Source organism: Rattus norvegicus, chromosome 7, assembly GCF_036323735.1.
Source record: "Rattus norvegicus strain BN/NHsdMcwi chromosome 7, GRCr8, whole genome shotgun sequence".
Taxonomy (NCBI): domain Eukaryota; kingdom Metazoa; phylum Chordata; class Mammalia; order Rodentia; family Muridae; genus Rattus; species Rattus norvegicus.
In genome coordinates this window covers 46,058,899-46,081,152 of record NC_086025.1, presented here as the reverse complement: position 1 = coordinate 46,081,152, position 22,254 = coordinate 46,058,899, and the positions used below count along the sequence as shown (strand labels likewise).

General features: G+C 38.4%; 1 protein-coding gene across 7 annotated transcripts in view; it reads left to right on the top strand.

The window, feature by feature from the left end:
* Syt1 (synaptotagmin 1) overlaps positions 1 to 22,254 on the top strand; it is a 544,812-nt gene that overhangs the window by 163,308 nt on the left and 359,250 nt on the right. The gene's annotated exons all lie outside the window — the stretch shown is intronic.

Below are 22,254 nucleotides of genomic sequence, written 5' to 3'. Positions count from 1 at the left end.
ATTCAAGAGCACATCAAAACAATCATCCACCATGATCAAGTAGGCTTCATCCCAGGCATGCAGGGATGGTTTAATATACGGAAAACCATCAACGTGATCCATTATATAAACAAACTGAAAGAACAGAACCACATGATCATTTCATTAGATGCTGAGAAAGCATTTGACAAAATTCAACACCCCTTCATGATAAAAGTCCTGGAAAGAATAGGAATTCAAGGCCCATACCTAAACATAGTAAAAGCCATATACAGCAAACCAGTTGCTAACATTAAACTAAATGGAGAGAAACTTGAAGCAATCCCACTAAAATCAGGGACTAGACAAGGCTGCCCACTCTCTCCCTACTTATTCAATATAGTTCTTGAAGTTCTAGCCGGAGCAATCAGACAACAAAAGGAGATCAAAGGGATACAGATCGGAAAAGAAGAGGTCAAAATATCACTATTTGCAGATGACATGATAGTATATTTAAGTGATCCCAAAAGTTCCACCAGAGAACTACTAAAGCTGATAAACAACTTCAGCAAAGTGGCTGGGTATAAAATTAACTCAAATAAATCAGTTGCCTTCCTCTATACAAAAGAGAAACAAGCCGAGAAAGAAATTAGGGAAACGACACCCTTCATAATAGACCCAAATAATATAAAGTACCTCGGTGTGACTTTAACCAAGCAAGTAAAAGATCTGTACAATAAGAACTTCAAGACACTGAGGAAAGAAATTGAAGAAGACCTCAGAAGATGGAAAGATCTCCCATGCTCATGGATTGGCAGGATTAATATGGTAAAAATGGCCATTTTACCAAAAGCAATCTACAGATTCAATGCAATCCCCATCAAAATACCAATCCAATTCTTCAAAGAGTTAGACAGAACAATTTGCAAATTCATCTGGAATAACAAAAAACCCAGGATAGCTAAAGCTATCCTCAACAATAAAAGGACTTCAGGGGGAATCACTATCCCTGAACTCAAGCAGTATTACAGAGCAATAGTGATAAAAACTGCATGGTATTGGTACAGAGACAGACAGATAGACCAATGGAATAGAATTGAAGACCCAGAAATGAACCCACACACCTATGGTCACTTGATTTTTGACAAAGGAGCCAAAACCATCCAATGGAAAAAAGATAGCATTTTCAGCAAATGGTGCTGGTTCAACTGGAGGGCAACATGTAGAAGAATGCAGATCGATCCATCCTTATCACCCTGTACAAAGCTTAAGTCCAAGTGGATCAAGGACCTCCACATCAAACCAGACACACTCAAACTAATAGAAGAAAAACTAGGGAAGCATCTGGAACACATGGGCACTGGAAAAAATTTCCTGAACAAAACACCAATGGCTTATGCTCTAAGATCAAGAATCGACAAATGGGATCTCATAAAACTGCAAAGCTTCTGTAAGGCAAAGGACACTGTGGTTAGGACAAAACGGCAACCAACAGATTGGGAAAAGATCTTTACCAATCCTACAACAGATAGAGGCCTTATTTCCAAAATATACAAAGAACTCAAGAAGTTAGACCGCAGGGAAACAAATAACCCTATTAAAAAATGGGGTTCAGAGCTAAACAAAGAATTCACAGCTGAGGAATGCCGAATGGCTGAGAAACACCTAAAGAAATGTTCAACATCTTTAGTCATAAGGGAAATGCAAATCAAAACAACCCTGAGATTTCACCTCACACCAGTGCGATTGGCTAAGATCAAAAACTCAGGTGACAGCAGATGCTGGCGAGGATGTGGAGAAAGAGGAACACTCCTCCATTGTTGGTGGGATTGCAGACTGGTAAAACCATTCTGGAAATCAGTCTGGAGGTTCCTCAGAAAATTGGACATTGAACTGCCTGATGATCCAGCTATACCTCTCTTGGGCATATACCCAAAAGATGCCTCAACATATAAAAGAGACACGTGCTCCACTATGTTCATCGCAGCCTTATTTATAATAGCCAGAAGCTGGAAAGAACCCAGATGCCCTTCAACAGAGGAATGGATACAGAAAATGTGGTACATCTACACAATGGAATATTACTCAGCTATCAAAAACAACGAGTTTATGAAATTCGTAGGCAAATGGTTGGAACTGGAAAATATCATCCTGAGTGAGCTAACCCAATCACAGAAAGACATACATGGTATGCACTCATTGATAAGTGGCTATTAGCCCAAATGCTTGAATTACCCTAGATCCCTAGAACAAACGAAACTCAAGACGGATGATCAAAATGTGAATGCTTCACTCCTTCTTTAAATGAGGAAAAAGAATACCCTTGGCAGGGAAGGGAGAGGCAAAGATTAAAACAGAGACTGAAGGAACACCCATTCAGAGCCTGCCCCACATGTGGCCCATACATATACAGCCACCCAATTAGACAAGATGGATGAAGCAAAGAAGTGCAGACCGACAGGAGCCGGATGTAGATCGCTCCTGAGAGACACAGCCAGAATACAGCAAATACAGAGGCGAATGCCAGCAGCAAACCACTGAACTGAGAATAGGTCCCCTATTGAAGGAATCAGAGAAAGAACTGGAAGAGCTTGAAGGGGCTCGAGACCCCAAAAGTACAACAATGCCAAGCAACCAGAGCTTCCAGGGACTAAGCCACTACCTAAAGACTATACATGGACTGACCCTGGACTCTGACCCCATAGGTAGCAATGAATATCCTAGTAAGAGCACCAGTGGAAGGGGAAGCCCTGGGTCCTGCTAAGACTGAACCCACAGTGAACTAGTCTATGGGGGGAGGGCGGCAATGGGGGGAGGGTTGGGAGGGGAACACCCATAAGGAAGGGGAGGGGGGAGGGGGATGTTTGCCCGGAAACCGGGAAAGGGAATAACACTCGAAATGTATATAAGAAATACTCAAGTTAATAAAAAAAAAAAAAAAAAAAAAAAAAAAAAAAAAAGATCAGTGATAGATATGTCAGTTATTAGTGTGACTGAGAAGACCCCATCTCAGCTCTCAAAAATCTAGTCATTTCCCATGGTTTGTGACACCTACTCATTCTTGAATGATGCCACAAGGCTCATCGCATTGTCCCACCTCCAGCAGGCTGAGCAGGGCCACTGTAGCTCTCCTTACTTTAGTTACCCTAAGACTGAAAGGAAGCACAGCTATGTTCTAGCTCACTGTATTCCAATAGACTCCCTGGTCCTGAGCGACCCAGGGCCTGGGCTATGGCTCAGTGCTATATTCGCTTTGGTCCAACCTGTCCAGAAAGAGGACTCTGAGTTATGTGATCAATTTCCATCTCTAGTATTCCCTCTTACAGAAGAGAAATGTTCAGAACCTACTCTAGCGATTAACTGCCCAACCCTGGGGTAGGCTTAATCTTTTACAAGTTCATTCTTTTATCATTCACACATTCGTTAGATTTTTAATCAAGCTTAAAGCATTCCCTAGGCTCATAGCACTGAATTTGGCTTCTGTTGTTTTTTTTTATTTGTTTGTTTGTTTGTTTTGTTTTGTTTTTTCCTTCAGAACTCGAGATGAACACACATCTTACCACATTGGCTTTTGAAGACCAAACCAGTCTCCTTTGTCTGCAATTTTTGTTTCTCATCCACTGTTTTAGCATTTTTTCAAACCTGATTTACTGTATCAGCCTAAATCAGGCAGATCTGATAGAATGTCTCTTGTAGCTCACTCACAAAGATCATTGTCCTACGTGAGGTTCAACGATGCCACCAAAAAACCCATGCCACTCGTATGGTCCTTGATGATTATGCCTTTCTTAGCTCTTCTCTGAACTCAGTCCTGTCAAACACAGCAAACCAGGCATCCAACACGGCCTCTCTCATGCCAGGTACTCTTAATAATTCGTACCCTTTCTCATGGTTCTTTCAGTCCATGATATTCATGGAGAACTCACCAGAGAAAGTGTCTGTTTACTCCAGATGGGGCACCAGAAGAAATGGTTCCACTTAAGTCTAGCTTGATGAAGCAATGAGTTTATTAGGGTTATTAATGGGGATAACTTTTAAGTAGTTAAACCCCAATGCCTCCCCCTAGCAACAGTCACCAATGTATAAGTCCTTGGGGGATATTGCCTCATGAGCTCTCCTAGTAACTGCTACATGTCTACAACTACCTGGAGAGAGTGTGGTCTCAGAGGCCACTATTCTTCCTATGACAGAAAATAATGGGCCTAATTTTAATAAGGTCCCCTTCAGGTTGTCACTGTTTTGTCTTGCTAACAGGACAGTATCTATAACAAAAGCCCTGGGTTCACAATTTATCACTGAAAAAAAAAATCAGAACTCTGAGAACAGGCAGAAATGAGAGTGCTTATGGATAAAAAGCTCGGGTAATGACCCCTTCATTTATTTTATATTCTACTAAGAAGTACTTCCTGAATGGGAGGCATTTTTAAGGGGGCATTGGGTATATAATAATAAAAATGTTAACCAGTATGTCTATGCTTTTGGAAGTTATACCTTATTTTTTTAATAAATTGCTCCCTTTTTAAAAGATTTATTTATTTTATTTATGTGAGAACACTGTAGCTGTCAGACACACCAGAAAAGGACATCAGATCCCAGATGGTTGTGAGCCAGCATGTGGTTGCTGGTAATTGAACTCAGGACCTCTGGAAGAGCAGTCAGCGCTCTTATCCACTGAGCCATCTCTCCAGTCCAGAAGTTATACTTTATGGAGTGCAAAAAGAGAATAAACCCACAGCCCTATAGGGATTACAGTGGTGGCCAAGTCCCTAGAGAGACAGACATGGATTAACATGTAGCAAATTGGGGTTATATGGCCATTTCTGTGAAGAAGAGGAAGAAAGGGGCTCTCTGAGATGTTGGCCTCCGAGTAGAAACCTAAGAGAAGCAACCATCCTGGTTTATCTGCAGGAAGAAGGTAGAGAGTTCTTCATGAATAAAAATATTGAGGCAGGGTTGACTCTGTTCTAGTATAGAGACAAGAGTACATACCTAGATCTTAGTTAAAGGAGAGGAAATATTAGGTGGTAAAGAATCCTGTAAGCAGTGATGAGGGCTTCAGGTCTAACCATAGAATAAACCTAAAGATATAGGTTTTAATCAGACATACATCATGACTCTGCTATAGATTTGAGAATCTTTCCCTAAATATTGGGCAGAATATTGTTAGGAGAAAAGTGTGAAGAAGTTGAAGCCTCCTTCATAATCATCCTTATGTCCTGACTTGGATGAACTGTGGTAGAGCCGTAGGGATGTGAGGAGGTGATGGGGTTCCAGTGCCTGTGTCATAGATTACTCATGTAGAGGTAGAATTACAGAGGACTGTGCCAAATCCTGGCCTAGGCAGCAAACTGAGGCTTCAAATGCTCTTTCCAACCAGCTCTTACTGTAGATTTTCCTAGCTCCATTCTCTCAGATGATGCTCTTGTGATCTGGTGTCCCAGTGTTTCCTGGGTGTGAGAATGCTGGAAGAACTGTTGAAGACATAAACAATACCAGCTGTCTATCAGCTTTAAAATGAGAACAATATTCAGGGGCATTTCGTTTCATAGGAAAAAAACTTTGAGGGTCTTTTAGAGTCTTCTGCTTTATTCTAAATATGCTACCATGATGGCTTGGAACATTACTATTCGGTCTGCAGACCCTACATCACATTTCAAACCCAAGTAGTCCCCTTCATTCAGTGTTTACCTTGCTCTCAGATGCCTCCTCATTACCATGTGACAACTTCCATTGTATATTGTAACGGCTGTGAGATTGAGCATAGTATTTTAAAAACTCCGTGAGCTTTGATATGTCCCCAGAGAAAACAAAGCCTCTGTAAATTATCTGTGAGTTGTGTATTTCTGTAGTATTAACTTCCACCGTAGTGGCTTTATTCTTGAGGTGTATATCAACAGCACTCCAGTTTTCTTTGAGTCGTTTTGTTAAGGGACTTAAAATTCTTTACATAGGTCATATGCCCCCAGGATTGTTGAAAGTTGTGGATGGTCCTCCTTTCTAGTTTCCTGACATCTTGAATAATCTGGAAGTTGTCTACCTGGTATGCTACTGACGAGGAGTTATGACAGACATCAAAGTAAGGCATAATAATTAATACTAAATTATAGGTAGTAAATTCTACTGGGAATTGAAATAACCACTTGAATCTTTTCTTCTATTTTATCCAAGTAAATAACCTATAGGTTGTGTAATTACCCTCACTTTTTTCTGATAAAGACTGAGACTCAAAAAGATCTCAGTCAAAGATCACTTGTGTCCCTCGATGAGCATCCACGTGCTTCCTAAAGTCCAAGTGTGACGCTGGCTCTCCACTACGCAGTCCACCCTCCACATCTATAGTCTCCACCTAGATTTATGAGATAAAAATAGTCTACAAAACAAAATTGTCTATCACCCCTAGGTAAGTACGGACAGTGCAGAACAATGTAGATGTACATAGCACGTGTATTCGGTTATGGACTTGCAACTTTAAATCAGAATAATTAAAAGAAAAGCCCGCAACTCAAAGACTTGTCTGAAAGACATATTGCTTATTGGTGTAAATTCAGTCCTTCTGATAGCTTATTTGAGTGTAGTTGTTTATGTTTTCAATGTTTTGATACTCCATGTGGTTTGACCATCATCTCGTCTTTGTTTTCCCATCACTATCAACTGTAACTCTTTCATTTTCTAATCAGACAATAAGCTATTCTTTCCTTATATCCTATATTTCCTCTGTAGTCCTCTTTTTTGAGGTCTACTCCATCATACTGCTGTAACATGGGAGAAGGCCCTCTTGGTGTTCCGTGGTACTTGTCGGTCACATCAGGATCCTCTCTCCTCAATTTACATGTTAGGGACAGACTCTGTTTCCAGAGCTTTGCCTTCCTCTTCAGAGTCTGTGATGGAATGTTCCTGTGTTAGGCCTGAGGTCTGTGTCACAGATTGAATGGGTTCCTTTTTCCAGCTGGATGAAATCTTTGGCATTTCTATTACTGTAGGTTAATTTTTTTTCTATCTTGTTCTTTCGATATTTTCTAGTACATTGGAGAACGAAGGTTAAAACAGCAATAGGATTAGTCGTGAAAAGAGACTGTGACAAGATGAAAATTGGACAGAAACAAATGGAATGTTTTCCCCCCAACCAAAGTTCAAGAGTAGACTAGACAATTCTCATTTCTCTCAGAAAATAAAAGCTAAAGACTAACCCACATGTAGGCACTTTGTCTTCTTTCCTCAGTTTGGTGCCTTTTATGGTGTTTTCCATCATATTTCATTCTATGCAAAATGGTGCTGGAGAGATATCTCAGTAGTGGTTGAAAGTGGGTAATCTTCTTGCAGAGGACTCAAATTCAATTCCCAGAACCCATGTCTGGTAGATCATAGTTCCTTTTAACATCAGGAAGATCTGATGCCTCTGCCCTCTATGTCTCTCTCTCTCTCTCTCTCTCTCTCTCTCTCTCTCTCTCTCTCTCTCTCACACACACACACACACACACACACACACACACACACACACAAATAAATTAGTTAATTTAATTAAATATCAAAAATACACCTCTGTTGTATCGATCATGGAAACAAAGTGTTTATAATAACCCATTTTATCTTCCTTTCTTCATGAATTCTACACCTCTATGGGTCCTCATCTGTACATGAGACAGGAGAGGAGGCTTCGCATCTGAATCTTGCATTTGTCACAGCCCACAGAGCAGCTCGGCTACAGTCGTAAAGTACTGCATATTCATGGGTTCTGAAACCAGGAAGACATCTAAACATGGGTCAAAACTATTCAGGAGAAGATGGTCTGTACTCAGCTTGTTTAGATGCTTGCCATTGTCATCCCAAAATACACAGTACAGCAACTATTTACACAGCCTCGACATTCAGCTAGAAATAGATGTTCTGGGGATGATTTAAAGTTAATAGAAGGATGTGCATGAATTATATAAGAGACCTGAACATTCTTAGATATTTAGTACCTGGGGCATGGGGTCCCTGTGAATACTTAGCGTGATCATTAATCTGTAAGTTAAATGTAGTTTCTGGGTTAACAACCTCACTGCCTCCTACAAAATCTACAACAAACCCAGGAACCCTTGACCTTTGACTCCTCTTCGTTTCTTCTCCCATCTCCACACAAGGAAGAGAACCCTCCTCTATTACTTCTTTGACCATCTCTGTGAATGCGAAGAACTTCTTTCTGAAATACACACTTTCCATTTCATCTTTTATCTAGACCTTGTTATTCATAATTCATATCAGCCTTTGAAAAGATATTTTTATCTTAAGGGAGATTATCTAAATGACTCTTACTTAATGACTCTTCATTTACTGACCAGTCCTGTTCCCATGAGAATTCCTGTATTTTCCAAAGGCATTTGATTTTTTTTTCTTTAAAAGGAAGAACAAATGCCTAACAAGTTGTATGAGAGACTAATATTGGACAGTAAATGTTTTCCTCGATGAAGAATGGTTAACAAAGAGATTGGTGTTCAGTTTGTAAGAACATTTTCACATTTATTGAATACCACTTTCACTTGCTCATATAGTAACAGGATAAGTTGGTGATTGAGCATATGTTAGGCGTGATGTCCTAAGTTTACATACTGGCTTAGTAGTTTATTTGTAATAATGTATATTATAAAAATGTATAAATAATATAATTATTAAATTATAACAAGAGTACAAATTAATAATATAAGGCCTAGATGGAAATGAGATTCCATTTGAGTCCTGGAAATGGGGGGAAAGTTGGCTCTCTTCTGATGTTGATGGGTTAAGATTTAAAAAGAGAGTGTCTATCCTCAGATAAGTTTATAGTGTTAAATATGTGTGTTTTCTGAGATATCTTACTGTAAATTTCTCAAATAAATGTGAAAGACAATCAAACTAATGGCTTTCAACATAAAATGTCCCTGATCCTTTAAATTTTAACATTTATCTTATTATTAGAGAATTTCACTCTTGATTACTGAATTTGCTTCATTTTTGTATATATTCTTCCCCTTTCTAGCCACTTCTGTCTGTGCTCCCTTTCAAATTTATGACTCTCTCTTTCTTTCTCTCTCTCTCCCTCTCTCCCCCCTCTATCTCCCCTCTCTCCCTCCCTCCCTGTCCCTCCATCCCTCTCTCTCTCTCTCTGTCTCTCTCTCTGTCTCTCTCTCTGTCTCTCTCTTTCTCTCTCTCTCTCTCTCTCTCTCTCTCTCTCTCTCTCTCTCTCTCTCTCTCTCTCTCTCTCTGTATGCCACAACTCCTAAGGTTAGGTGTTGCTCCTGAAACCCTGCAGGGTGAAGGCTCCCCAGGTGACTCTGGTGAATATGAATATGGAATCCATTGTATAATATCTAAGTAAATGGTTTCTTGAAAATAATAATCTTATGATTATATTAATCTGCAGATTTCCAAGGTCAATCCTGAGAGTCCAACAAGACTAGAATTAACAGGTCTAGAATTTTCACTGTTAGAGGAGTTCTCCAGCTACTGCAAGGATATGTAGTAGTTGGACCACACATGGAAAAAGTGGTACCCAAAAAAGTTTTATAGAATGCTGTCTGTTAAAGAAGTCCATGAACTTATTACTAATAGGGCTTTTTGTTTGTTTTGGTTTGCTGATTGGTTGGTTTTGGGGTTTTTGTTTTTTGTTTGTTTGTTTTAGATAGATTATATTCAATTACTTGGATATTGCCTTACATTGATCATATCCAGAATAAACCCTCTGTCACTCAAGAATAAATGAACAGGTGCTGCAGTAATACAGAGGCAGCAAATATTTGTCTATTCATAAAGCCAGAAGACTACATAGAGCTTTCTGTGTGTATGAATATCTCTCAGGCTGTTCCACGTATGTTACTTGCTACTGGGACACATCAGACATGACAGTGGTCATGTCAATATTACATTGCTCTTGTTTTTGGAAGGCCTGGGGACACTTTTATTATAATATCTCCTGATTCTTGTAAAATGTGTAGGTAGTTTACACTGACAGGTCTCTCTGGACAAGTATTCTGTTCTTTGTACCTCACAGCCTGCAGCCAGAATGATTGTTTCCCTTCTGTGGTTTATCTCCTTGTTTATTTACCCTACTGCTCCCCAATGAAGCTGAATATGGTAAGTGGGATGTGGCTAGTCCGTCTCCTGCGGCATCTCCCTCTCTGTATACATCCTTAAATCTGCCACGTCCACTTTCTGCCCTAGAGCCTTTTCTCACACGTAGTAGGTCTAGCTGCCTCTGCTTCCTCTTCCTCAGCCTAGCTAACTTTTACCTTCTCCTCTCACCTGTCAGATCAGGAGTAACATACTAGAGGAAACTGTCAGGAATCCTGGTCAAGGTCAAAGTCACCTTTGATTTAATTCTATTTTCATTTTGCTCAGCATTTTCTTACTTTGGTTTTGTGTGCACTTTCATGGATAAACTTGCCTGACATCTCTTACAACTGTTTGAAAACAGAGACTACATCTGCATGTCTCTTGGTTCTTAAAATGATAGTTGTTTATTAAGTATTTGTTAAAGAAGTAAATGATAAAGACTACTAAAAAAATAAGATCTGTGATTCTGTCTTCTCAGTGGGTTTATCAAAAAATTATGCAATATTTACTCTATGCTGAATATAGTAAAAGGCACAAAAGAGCAGAGATGGATTAACATGGTTATATGTGTATATAACATATAACCACACCAAGTAAACACCATTTTAGTCACCAAATATGTGAGTATATGTGTGTGTATATATGCAGGTACATGACTTTGCACATGTTTAGAAGTAATTGGATTATATATAAGTATGTATGTGTGTATGTATGTATGTAGAGATATATGTGTGAATATGTATAGATGCAGTTGGACTATGTGTGTGTATTTGTGTGTGTGTGTGTATTTGTGTGTGTGTGTGTGCGCGTGTGTGTGGTGTGTGCCCACATGTCTTGTACTCTTTAAACCTTTCCTTACTAAATCATCTCTTCATCTTATCTGTAAACAATGCAAGAATATCCTGCTAAATTAAAGTGTAATTATATACCATGGATGAATGCAAGACAAGCCATATCATACTGTTTCTTTATTTCATATATGAAAAAATCCACTTTCTTATGGAGAGTTACAAAATACAAGGGCCAGGAAAGTAAACTAGAGCTACATAGTATACAGCAAGAGTATATATTATAGATTATGTACTGATATATTAAGATTATATATTGTGTATTAGGAAACTTAGTTTACAGAATATTTTCCACATAATACCAATGTTGTATAGTTTTGTCTAAAAGTTAATCAAAGGTATGTTTAAACACAATGAAAACCTAGTAGAAATACTTCATCAGTAACAACTCCCGTACCTAACACAATTCAGCATTTTAATCTTAAACTAGGACCAAAGTCTACATACCAGTGTGATCACAGTTCTTTTAATAGGTCTTAACTTGTAAAATAGGCTCCCAACAATTATCCGTCCTTTAAAAATGTATGCTATGACTCTATTTAATACACTTCTTTCACATTCAGAAACATATTCTAGAGCTCCCATATTAAATGAAATTAAAGACTAAAGATGTATTTTGCTGAAGGCGTCTGCTACTCAGTCCTAACCCCATTTTAAATACGTTTGTAATATCTTTCCCTTTTGCTTAAATATCATGCAGTAATGAACTTCTTTTCCTCTTTCCAGACTCTGCACATTAATACTGTATATTTTGGCAATTTATTTGATGTGATTAATTTTTATTGCCCCTGTCTCTCAGTATTTCACAAAAGGTTTGAGCAGAAAAGTCAGACCCTAGATAAACAGAAAAATAAAAGTTTATACATCAAATATATTTATTCAGATGAAATTGTATTTCTACTATTCCAGTTTATGGAGCCAGAATATCTGTACCTAATGGACCACCGAGAGAGAAAGAGAGAGAGAGAGAGAGAGAGAGAGAGAGAGAGAGAGAGAGAGAGAGAGAAAGAGAGAGAGAGGTGTGAAAATAGCCCATTATGGCGCCTGCTTATTTAAATGAACCCTGAGTAGCAGGCTGTTGAAGCGATCAGTTCCACAGTAAGGCAGTTTGTTACAATGCTTATCTGAATGACACTATAATATTTCATTTTTGATCCTATGTATCAATAATTTGCATACTCACACCCATATACCCACATAATACATCGTACTAATGTTTGCTTCTAAGTCAAGCAGGCCAGAATTAATCTACATTTCCAGTTTTCAAAAAAACAATTGGAAAAGAAAGAAACCATGGTAAGATGTGGTTAAGTGACTTTACCAAGGTCACATAGGAAATCCCCAGTCTTTGTAAAATAAAAACAAAGTTCAATGAGCCATGATGCCTCCCATCCTGGGAAATAATTTATCAGGCACTTTTCCCAAATCAAGATTAATTGGGTCAGAAGAGAGCTGTCCCTTCACTGAAGCACACTGGACTAGCGCAGCCTGGTGCTGTTATTCTCGTGTGTATCTTCAATACAGTGCTAATGAGACAGCAAGTTCAAGACAGCACGTACGCCTTCCTCTCCGATACATCAAATATTTATACCCTTTCATTCACACCATCTGTGTGAGGTAGGGTGTAAGGAGTGAATTTTCTCACGTATTTTGTCCAGAGGAAAGACTGAAACGACAGCTGAGGCTTTAGGTTTTCTGACTCTGATCTCATACGCTTTTCTAGAATTAAACCACATCCACTGCATGGTTTCTGAATGAAGGCATGTCCACTATGTAGTTTCTGAACTAAGCCATGTCCACTGTGTGGATGCTGGATTCCACCACATCCACTGCTGTCCCCCTAGCAAATGCTTTCCTTTGAAGTTCGACTATTCCTATTTAAATAGCTGTCCTCGGAGAAACTGCTGTTATTTCGGTTCTAATTGTATTTCAGTGGGAAACCATTGTTGCTCTTTTTAATTTATAACTTGACAAGAAAGGATACCTTACACTCTGTAGAAGTCAGCTTTCCAGAACTGAAATCAATTAAATTATTTACTGAGGGTGTCAGGGTCAGAAACTTATCCCCTCGTAGATTTATACTTTTAATGGGAAAAAAGATTCAATTGTACATTCTATGAGTATCAAATGGAAGTCAGTCAGTGCTCTGCAATTTGATGTGAGATGGAATTCTTCAAGGAGTGAAAGTTGCCTCTGATGATGTCATGGGGAAGGCCAGTGATTGTAGGATATTTCCATATGTGCTCAGAAATTAAATAGCTGCTAGTAATCCTACTCCATATACATCCATTTAATAAATAACTCTCAACTAGCCATAGCTAGTTGAGAAAAAAATGTCTCTTTCTGTTAGTGAGACAGCCCTCTGATGGATAACTGCCACCATCCATCTATGTCAGTGCTGGTCATCATACTAGATTCAATGGCTTTCATCATGCAAAGAGGTACGTTAGTGTCTTTAACTATCAGCTCTATGGAAAGGGGACTTGGTGTATTTACATAAATTCCCTTAATTCCCACCATCTCACTTTTCAAGGTAGCAGCTGTGAAGATTTGTCGACCTATTTGGAATCCCTAGTTAGGAGAGGAAAAGTTTAGTGGCTCTAATCCCTCCCAAGAATCCCGAAAGATTACTAGCAGAAAGTACCATCTCTCTGCTTCGCTCTATGGGAATTTCCATGTTCAAGGAAAACAATGCCTCCGATAAAAAGACAAGAATATTAAAAACATAAACATTGTACAGCAATGCATCATGTAATCCCAGAAGATGTGAGTGGGGAGACAAGAGGATCAGAAGTTCAAAGTCAGCCTAGAATACTGAGACAAAGCAAGAATATTGAAAAAAAATTACACTGAATACATTTTGATAACATATTCCAGGACCTTATTTGATGGCATGTTTTGAGTCCATATTTGAAAGAAGGCCTCATGCTAAACATTAATATCTTAAAATCATGGTCCTTGTCTCAGCAAAGACTGAGCCTACAATCTACTGGCACAATGAGGCAATTTAGCAAGTTGCCAGAAATAAAAATAGTGGGGCATATAAAGAAACAAACATTAACCAGGATAGTTTGACAAATATGTAGCTTGTGATGTGACTTAATTGGTAGAGAGCTTGCCTGCCAGGCAGAAAACACCACCAGCACATAAGGCTAGGCATGGTATCATAGCAGCTCAATCATCTTGGAACTGGAGGCAGGAGAATGACCATTTTAAAGTCATCTTTAGTTTAGCAAGCTGAGGTCAGACCCACAAAGAAAAGAAAATTTTATATAAAAACATAATAGCTTTTCAAAGTTAGAAAACAAATGGGTGTGGCTTCAATGCAGTCTGAGCATGTAAGGGTCAAAGGCAGTGCTCGAAGAAGCCGATAGAAGCATATGGAGGATCAGAGAAAGAACTGGAAGAGCTTAAAGGGGCTCGAGACCCCAAAAGTACAACAATGCCAAGCAACCAGAGCTTCCAGGGACTAAGCCACTACCTAAAGACTATACATGGACTGACCCTGGACTCTGACCCCATAGGTAGCAATGAATATCCTAGTAAGAGCACCAGTGGAAGGGGAAGCCCTGGGTCCTGCTAAGACTGAACCCCCAGTGAACTAGTCTATGGGGGGAGGGCGGCAATGGTGGGAGGGTTGGGAGGGGAACACCAAAAGAGAAAAATAAAAAGTATAAAAAAAAAAAAAAAGAAGCATATGGAGGAGGTTAACAAAGACCCCATGTGTTCCATTCACTTTGAAGACATAGCTGTCAACTGGCACAATTAAAATGGATGTTTGTGAAAACGTCCCTGCAGGCAGGTTTGGAAAAACTCATACAAGTTGTCCGGATCTAGTGGCAGAGATCCAATTAAGGAAGCCATGATAACTGTCCATGTAGTGCACGTGATGCAATAGGGATTAATTTGAAAGGTGATTGGTTGATTTCCTTGGCGGACATGTGACAAGTGCCTTGAGAAGACAGAACTAGAACTCAGTAATGTGGTCAGGTAGACCAATGCTAGGTCATAAGCGAGACTTATATTTAATCTCTGGGGGTATAGAAGAGTCTAGAATCAGAACTCTTGCTGTGGAAAGAATTGTCTAAATGAGGAACTAATTCCATTACCATTGTAAGTTGTTGAGTTATAGTATAAACCCCTATTTAGGGTTTATGAATATAAATTAATGTGTAATGATTATGCATATAGTTATAATAATGTTAAAAAGTTTAAAATTGTTACAAACAGCATAATTCAAAGGCCTTCCTTATATAGGAGCTGTCTATACAGATGCATTGATCCACAGGACTCAACAGGAAAGATAATTTCCAATGATCCATCACCACGATACTGTTGCTTTCATTTAACCTCATTAACCCAAGGAATATCAGAAAAAAAAAAACAAGGAGTTGGGAATGTAAAAACAGCTCATACCATTTTCCAAATTCCCTTTTTGTCAGCAAAAGGGAATATTACTGACTAGAAATTCCAGTACAACTCACAAGTGGAATTAAGCAAAATGTTCATTAATTCTTATATATATTAAAGTATGTTTATTTCCAGAACCCATCCAACAAGTAGATGCCTCCTGTAATAGAGTAATATATTTTTTTTCCTTTCTGCACCTCCACAAATTGCTACTGGGTGATGTACTGTACCATAAGACACTTAGGCAGAGAGCCGATACACAAACTCATTTTAAGAGACAAAACAACTTCAGTTTCTACAGCAAGAGGATAAATACTGCATTCCAAGTGGATATAGGATCTGACACCTTGACACTGCAAATCTAAAATAAATTATTCGGAAGGCCCACTGTGTCTTTCCCTGACCTCTGAACGCAGAGCTTTAGTGACCTTGAATGTGAGTGAAACGCATTGCTTTGGCTGTCCTTCATCGCCATGAATTAGCAGTCCTAATGTATGCCTCTAATCATCGGTTTATTTTTCAATGTGTAATTTCTATCTCCCTAAATCAATTTAACCAGCGGCAGGTTGTGAATGTGACTCATTGCATCTGTGCCTGTGGTTAGCATTATGTTGCAGCAACAAAGCCACATGACAGATTTCTAGGCATAGGAAATTGTCCATTTCAATTAACAGGACACCCAGGATATTTCCCTGTCAGGAAATAATAAAAGTGTACAGTGATTTGCCTCCTCTCTGAGAAAGGAGAAGGAGCCATATCCTGTAACTAGGGAGTCAGTTTCTATTTTCCTCCAGGACATAAATTAGTATAAAACAAATATGAATTGTAGAACATGATATATGTGTGCGTAGAACTTCAAGAAGTGTGTTTCCTTTATTCCCTACATTGTGTGTGAGCACCAGACAGATTTTTCCAAATTCTGTTACATCAGTATAAAGAGAGACACACTTATCCATGAATTTATGTTGCGTGATTGCCGTGACAGATCTTGGGCTTCTGTGTTGTGTTGTCCTAATCTTGAAGTCTTGTCTACTCTGTGGAAATTTTGGAAAAAGAAAATCTGTTGTGTTTAGTTCCTACCCCAACACTAAAGAAAACTAGAGAACAGGTTACAAAGACAAAACACAGTGTCATGGTGAATTTATTTTCAATGATACTTTGAGAAGGGTAGAAAGTTTAGCATTACCCCATCTGTCGCATGGTACATGATAAACTTTTAATACAATTATGTGTCAAACCATTGCTCCTTCAGTCCTATTTTTCATGAGCTCATTATGTGTGTGTATATGTATGTTCATATGTGTGAATGTGCTCAAATGTACATATATATGTACACACATTTTGTTTATAGCTTCTGAAAGGCAACATCAGAAAAGAACAAGAAAGAGAAAAACTGAAGCAAAACACCTTTCAATTCCAGAAACATCCTAGCAAATATATTCAGGTGCTCTTTGGATAGACCATTTTGTACGGTTAAGCCTCCCAAACTCATCTCTGTAGCAGGCTGCACATTTCACTGGGAGTCAACTGAGTTATAAAATTGGTTTTGGACTATTGAGAAAAGAAATGGAGCCAAATAAAGAGTAGAGATTCTCTCATGCGCACCATAAATAGGAAGTATTTTTTTCTGCTGGTAAATTTCTCTATTACTGGTTTGTTATTCTTTATGTATAGAATCGTGATTAGAACATTATCTTATCATGTCCCGCGTGTAAAATGACCCTTGCTCTACTTATGTAAACCAAGCTCTATTAAAACATTTAAAGTGATGAGCACCTAACCAGTAAAAACTTAGGTTAAAGATGAATATCACTAGCAAAGAGGCTGATATATTCCAAACAAGGAAGTTAGTTAGAGATAGAAAAGCTGGTGCTACCTCCTACTCCTCAAGAAAAGCATTCTACCCTTCCAAGGAATATAGGTCCACAATAGAATCAGAGGCTGTTAGCATTTAGAGTGCCCAAACCTATAGTTTTTAGTTGTTGTTTGTTTGTTTGTTTGTTTGTTTGTTTGTTTGTTTTTAACAGAGCATCTGTCATGACATAGTCCAGGCTAGACCAGCACTCTTTCTATGGAGCCTGCTGGCCTTCAACTTTCAACCCTTCTATTGTCCATTCGCTTTGCATTGCCTACTGAATGTTGGGATTACAACCATGTGCCATGGTGCTAACCTCAGACCTATACATTTAAAGGAAATTTTTTTTTTTTGGAGCTGGGGACTGAACCCAGGGCCTTGCGCTTGCTAGGCAAGCGCTCTACCACTGAGCTAAATCCCCAATTCCTAAAGGAAATAATTTAAAGCTATTCATATTTCTTAGTATATTTCCTGAAGGGTTCAATTTTTTATTAAGTGGCAAACAACTCATTCACTTGCATCTGTATTATGTTGTAGAATTAAGTGTTCCTTCCCTTGATGTCCCTCTTAGTATTACAAAGTAACTACTGCATTTTACAATCAAAGGTGACGTACAAGATCCAGATGGCTGTTCAGTCTCTGTTTTTTTGGTGTCTTCCTGAACACTGGAGAAAGAGAAATAATCTATGGTATATTCCCATTATCAAGTAAGTCAAGTGATTTAGATGCTGTCAACCCTGTTGATGTTGACAGTAAAATTGTGGGACTAATAAACTTCCAAAAAAAGAGTAGGGAAGCCAATGTATTTTCATGAGTTCTGAGATGTGTACTCAACTATGAGAAAAGTTAAATGTAAAAAACTTCATAAAGTTCCCTGTGGACGGCATTGTGTCCATTTCCCAAGTGACAAATATTGTACAGGATACTTATATTCAACTTGTCTTCAAATTATTGACATTCAAACAGACTGAAGCCACTTCAAAAGCTATGTGTGGTTTTCTACATCAAAGTTCTGCAAGTGTGATCTAGGAACCTCTAAGGGCCTAGGGACCTTTCTGATGCCAATGACATAAAAGGTGTGTGTGTGTGTGTGTGTGTGTGTGTGTGTGTGTGTGTGTGTGTGTGTATGTGTGTGTTTTAGAGGGGGTTGTTCATTTGCTGGTTTTGCCTCTTTGTTTTATGGTATCAAGCCCAGGGCATTGCAAATGCTTTATCAATGAGTGACGTCCCCAGAAAGAAATAATGAAGATGTTTATATTTTAAATTTTCACTTGGAACCATCATGCAGTAGTTCGTCAGAGGTTATATTAGCATGCTGACTGAAGAACCCAAGCCCCCTCGAGCTCTCTGTGAATTCAGACATCTTCTAACGTTTGAAATATCCAAAACACTATCACTCTTCACAATGTGTTTACTGGGAAATAATTACTTTTGTCATAACAGGCATGTTGAGATAGGATAGGCAGCTGATTAAATACAATTCTCAAACTGATATGCTTGCAGAGGAAGAGCGCTGCCCTACACTTCCTGCTTTTAAGTTTTACTCAGCTGTGTATCTTCAGGTGTAGCACACACGTACTAAAGCTTTGATGGAGCCTTAAGATTTAAGAATAAAAGTAAGTGGGAAAGAGCAAAACCATTCTCTCTCTCTCTCTCTCTCTCTCTCTCTCTCTCTCTCTCTCTCTCTCCCTCACTCCCTCCCTCCATCCCTCCCTCTAATGACACATTTTGCCCATCCATTTCTTCCCTCCAAGCCCTCCCATATACCCTTCCCTATTCTCCTTCCAATCCATGGGCTCTTTTATTCATTCGCTGTTATTGTATGCATATATCTCTATGCCATATAATCTCTATATCCCTAAGTACAAACCCACAGTCTATATCGTGTTACTTGGATGTATGACTTTGAGAAGCATTATGCTGTCAGGCTTTCTCACTGAGCGAAGTGGGGACCGGCCACATGTAGCACAACAACCCTATATCTAGCTCCCTATCAAGACAGAATCTATGCCCTTGTGAGCTTTTGTGCTAGGGACAAACTTCAGAAAAATCTTGATGTCATACTTAATTTTGATTGTTTCCTTATCTCATTCTATAATGCAATAAGTAATTATTGCTCTTTTATTAAAGGTCAAGATTATGAATTATTACTGCAATCAGATATTGAAATCAAACACATTTGAGTGAATTTCAGTAAAGGCCAAAAATCCCAAGATGGGAAGGACTGGAGATAAGATGCATACATTTCAGGAATGATTGGAACCACCAAAGAGCTCTCAGGGGGAGTTTTTTTGTTTTATTGATTTGATTACACCTCTCCTACCTGAAGGACATAAAGGGGTCGTAAAGCCTAGGAAGCCATCTTGAAGAAATTCAACAATTTCTTTGCATATGGCTTTAGTGTGTTCCGAGTCTTTAAGGAGAGGCAAAGGCAGCCTCCCATTCCCTTGAACCCAGAAAACCAAATTTTAGAGAACCCAGCTACAGATCCTACTCTTCAGAATGTGGAGCTTCTATACCTGTGGTGATACCTGACCAGACAGGAGCAATGACTGGGGGGCGGGGGGGGGTGGCTGGCAGGCTCAGCCCTGACACCACAGAGCATGAGCAGGTCCAACATTTCCTCACTAGAGCCAAGGACAGCAAGTGTTTTCTCTGAGCCAGAGGCTGAAGCAGTCTGTACTTCTCTTCCTTGGCTTCTTATTTACTATACTTTTATCATCGGGGCTGATACATTGATTATGTAATTATATTTGATGTCTTAAAATGAAGTCACAGGAAACAAAGCCAGCTTTCTCTTCCTGCTCCAGTCTGTTGTCGATTTGAAATCCTGTTGATGGGTTACATACTATGCCATCTTACCAGCTATGGGATAGCAGGTACTTGGACCCTGCATTTACTCTGACTGATAGTTAATTGTACGGCAGTCATCCCATTTAAAGTATGCTTCTGGAGCTGGGGTACTGCTCGGTCATGTTCAATCTCCTGTTTCAATTAATTAGTGATAAAATTAATTAATATTCTTAAAAATGTCTCTTTATGTGATTGGTGTACATATATTCAAAAAGTAAAGCTCACATAAGTGTACTCTGAATATGAAGTATGAATGTTTATCTTTTTCCAAAGGTCTACTCATGGTATCGCATTTAAGCAACTATGATTTATTTAGAAGTGTTGTGACACGATTCACCTTTGAAACACTTAGACCTGAATTCAGAGTAATGTCCCCTTGAAAAGCAATGCTACACAAATGAATGTTGCACACAATCAGACACATAAAAGCCATCATCACTTCAGGATGGATAATGAGTTTCATTAATAATTCTAGTTCCTATTTGTTGATTTGAACAATTTTAGACTAAAGCCATCAGTGTAATGATATTTGCTTTATAGAATTGTTGGGAATCTGGAAAATGATGTTTAAATTATACCGAGTATTGATATTATAATGACCTTTCCTCAGATAAAGAGTAACTAATGTTAAGGGATGGGTTTGGGAATATTACTCCAGATTCACAAATCTAAAGGGAAGAATGGCGAGTGCATTTCGGGTCAGTTCAGGTTATTATATATTATAATATAAAATATTACTTTCTTAGAACTACATATACATATAACTTATATTTAAATACACATATATGAACATACTACATGCATAGATACCTATAGGTTCTGTGTTTTACCATGCAGTTCACATATGTTTGCATATATGTATGTTACTATCTAGTGATGATAAGTGATATAGGTTGTTTGATTCTAGAACTATTCTTCTAATAGCATACAGTACCAGCATAAGTGACCTTTCTAGAAGATTGGCAATAATAACATACACTTATATGACCAAGTAGTTTATTTCCATTTTCCTGAAATTCAGTTACTTACGTTAATATGAGTGAACAATGGCTTCAATATGAATCTTTCCCTCTCTTAGATACTATATTGACAATAGCTATTAGAAAAGACCCTTGAAATGCCTTTGGCATAATGTTGCACAAAGAATTGTTTTCTGTAGCTTAATTTGTTGAATTTATGCATCATTTGTTTCACTTTCTCATTTGTTGAAATGAAATATTATTCAAGCATTTATAATCACTTCCTTTGTAATTTTAAGTTAGCGAACTGACTCTAGAAGTTTGTGCTACTGCTTGAACATTTTCAAGAGAGAAGGAAAATATTTACCTACAGATACAGGGAATTATGGCTGTTCCATAAATATTTTTCAAGTACATTTATTAGCACTTTCTGTTGAAGTGTTGTATATTGCATTTGTTAATTGCCCAGAGATTTACTGGTTAGAAACCTGGATAAACACAATATTCTCATCATCAACATTGGTCAATGTTTAATTATCAATTACTTTGTCTCTAGATGTATGTATCTCTGTCTGTACTCCAGGGTCAGATACATTTAAATGTATCAATTCCTTTGTCTGCAGTATAGTGAGGATGGATTACCATTTCCATATTTGATCAGAGTTCCAGAGAAAATGCTATTTGGATATACCCAAGTTTATTAAATGGCACTATTTCTATTTCTTTTTATAGAAATGTTAGTTCAATTTCATTACTTAAAAGATGTCTCCATGATGAATGCATTCAAAACTTCAGTAAATTAAGTTTGTTAAAAGTCACTTTATCTGTGTGTGTGTGTACGTGTGTGTGTCCTCTACCAACCTTGTCAGATACTTATTTTACTAAAGATATACTTTTGTTTATTCATTAATTAATTTATTTACTTTACATCCTGATTGCAGCCTTCCTTCCCTTTTCTCCTCCCAGTTCTACCCTCACTCGCTCCCTCCTCTCACCCTCACTCCCCTTCTCCAAGGACATGGATGCCAGCCCACTCTGGCACATCAAGAGCATCCTCTCCCACTGAGGTTTGACAGAGCAACCCAGCTAGGGGAAAGGGGTACAAAGGCAGGTATCAGAGTTAGAGACAGCTCCCTTCCCATCTGTTAGGAGACCCATATGAAGATCAGGCTCCCTACACATGGATAGTAAAAGTATACTTTTAAATGTAACTTGATACTTCTTGTGAAGAATATAACTTTAAATAATAGAACATAATAAAAGTTCCTAGCCAAACTCATTCAAAAGATGTTCAGCCCCTCCC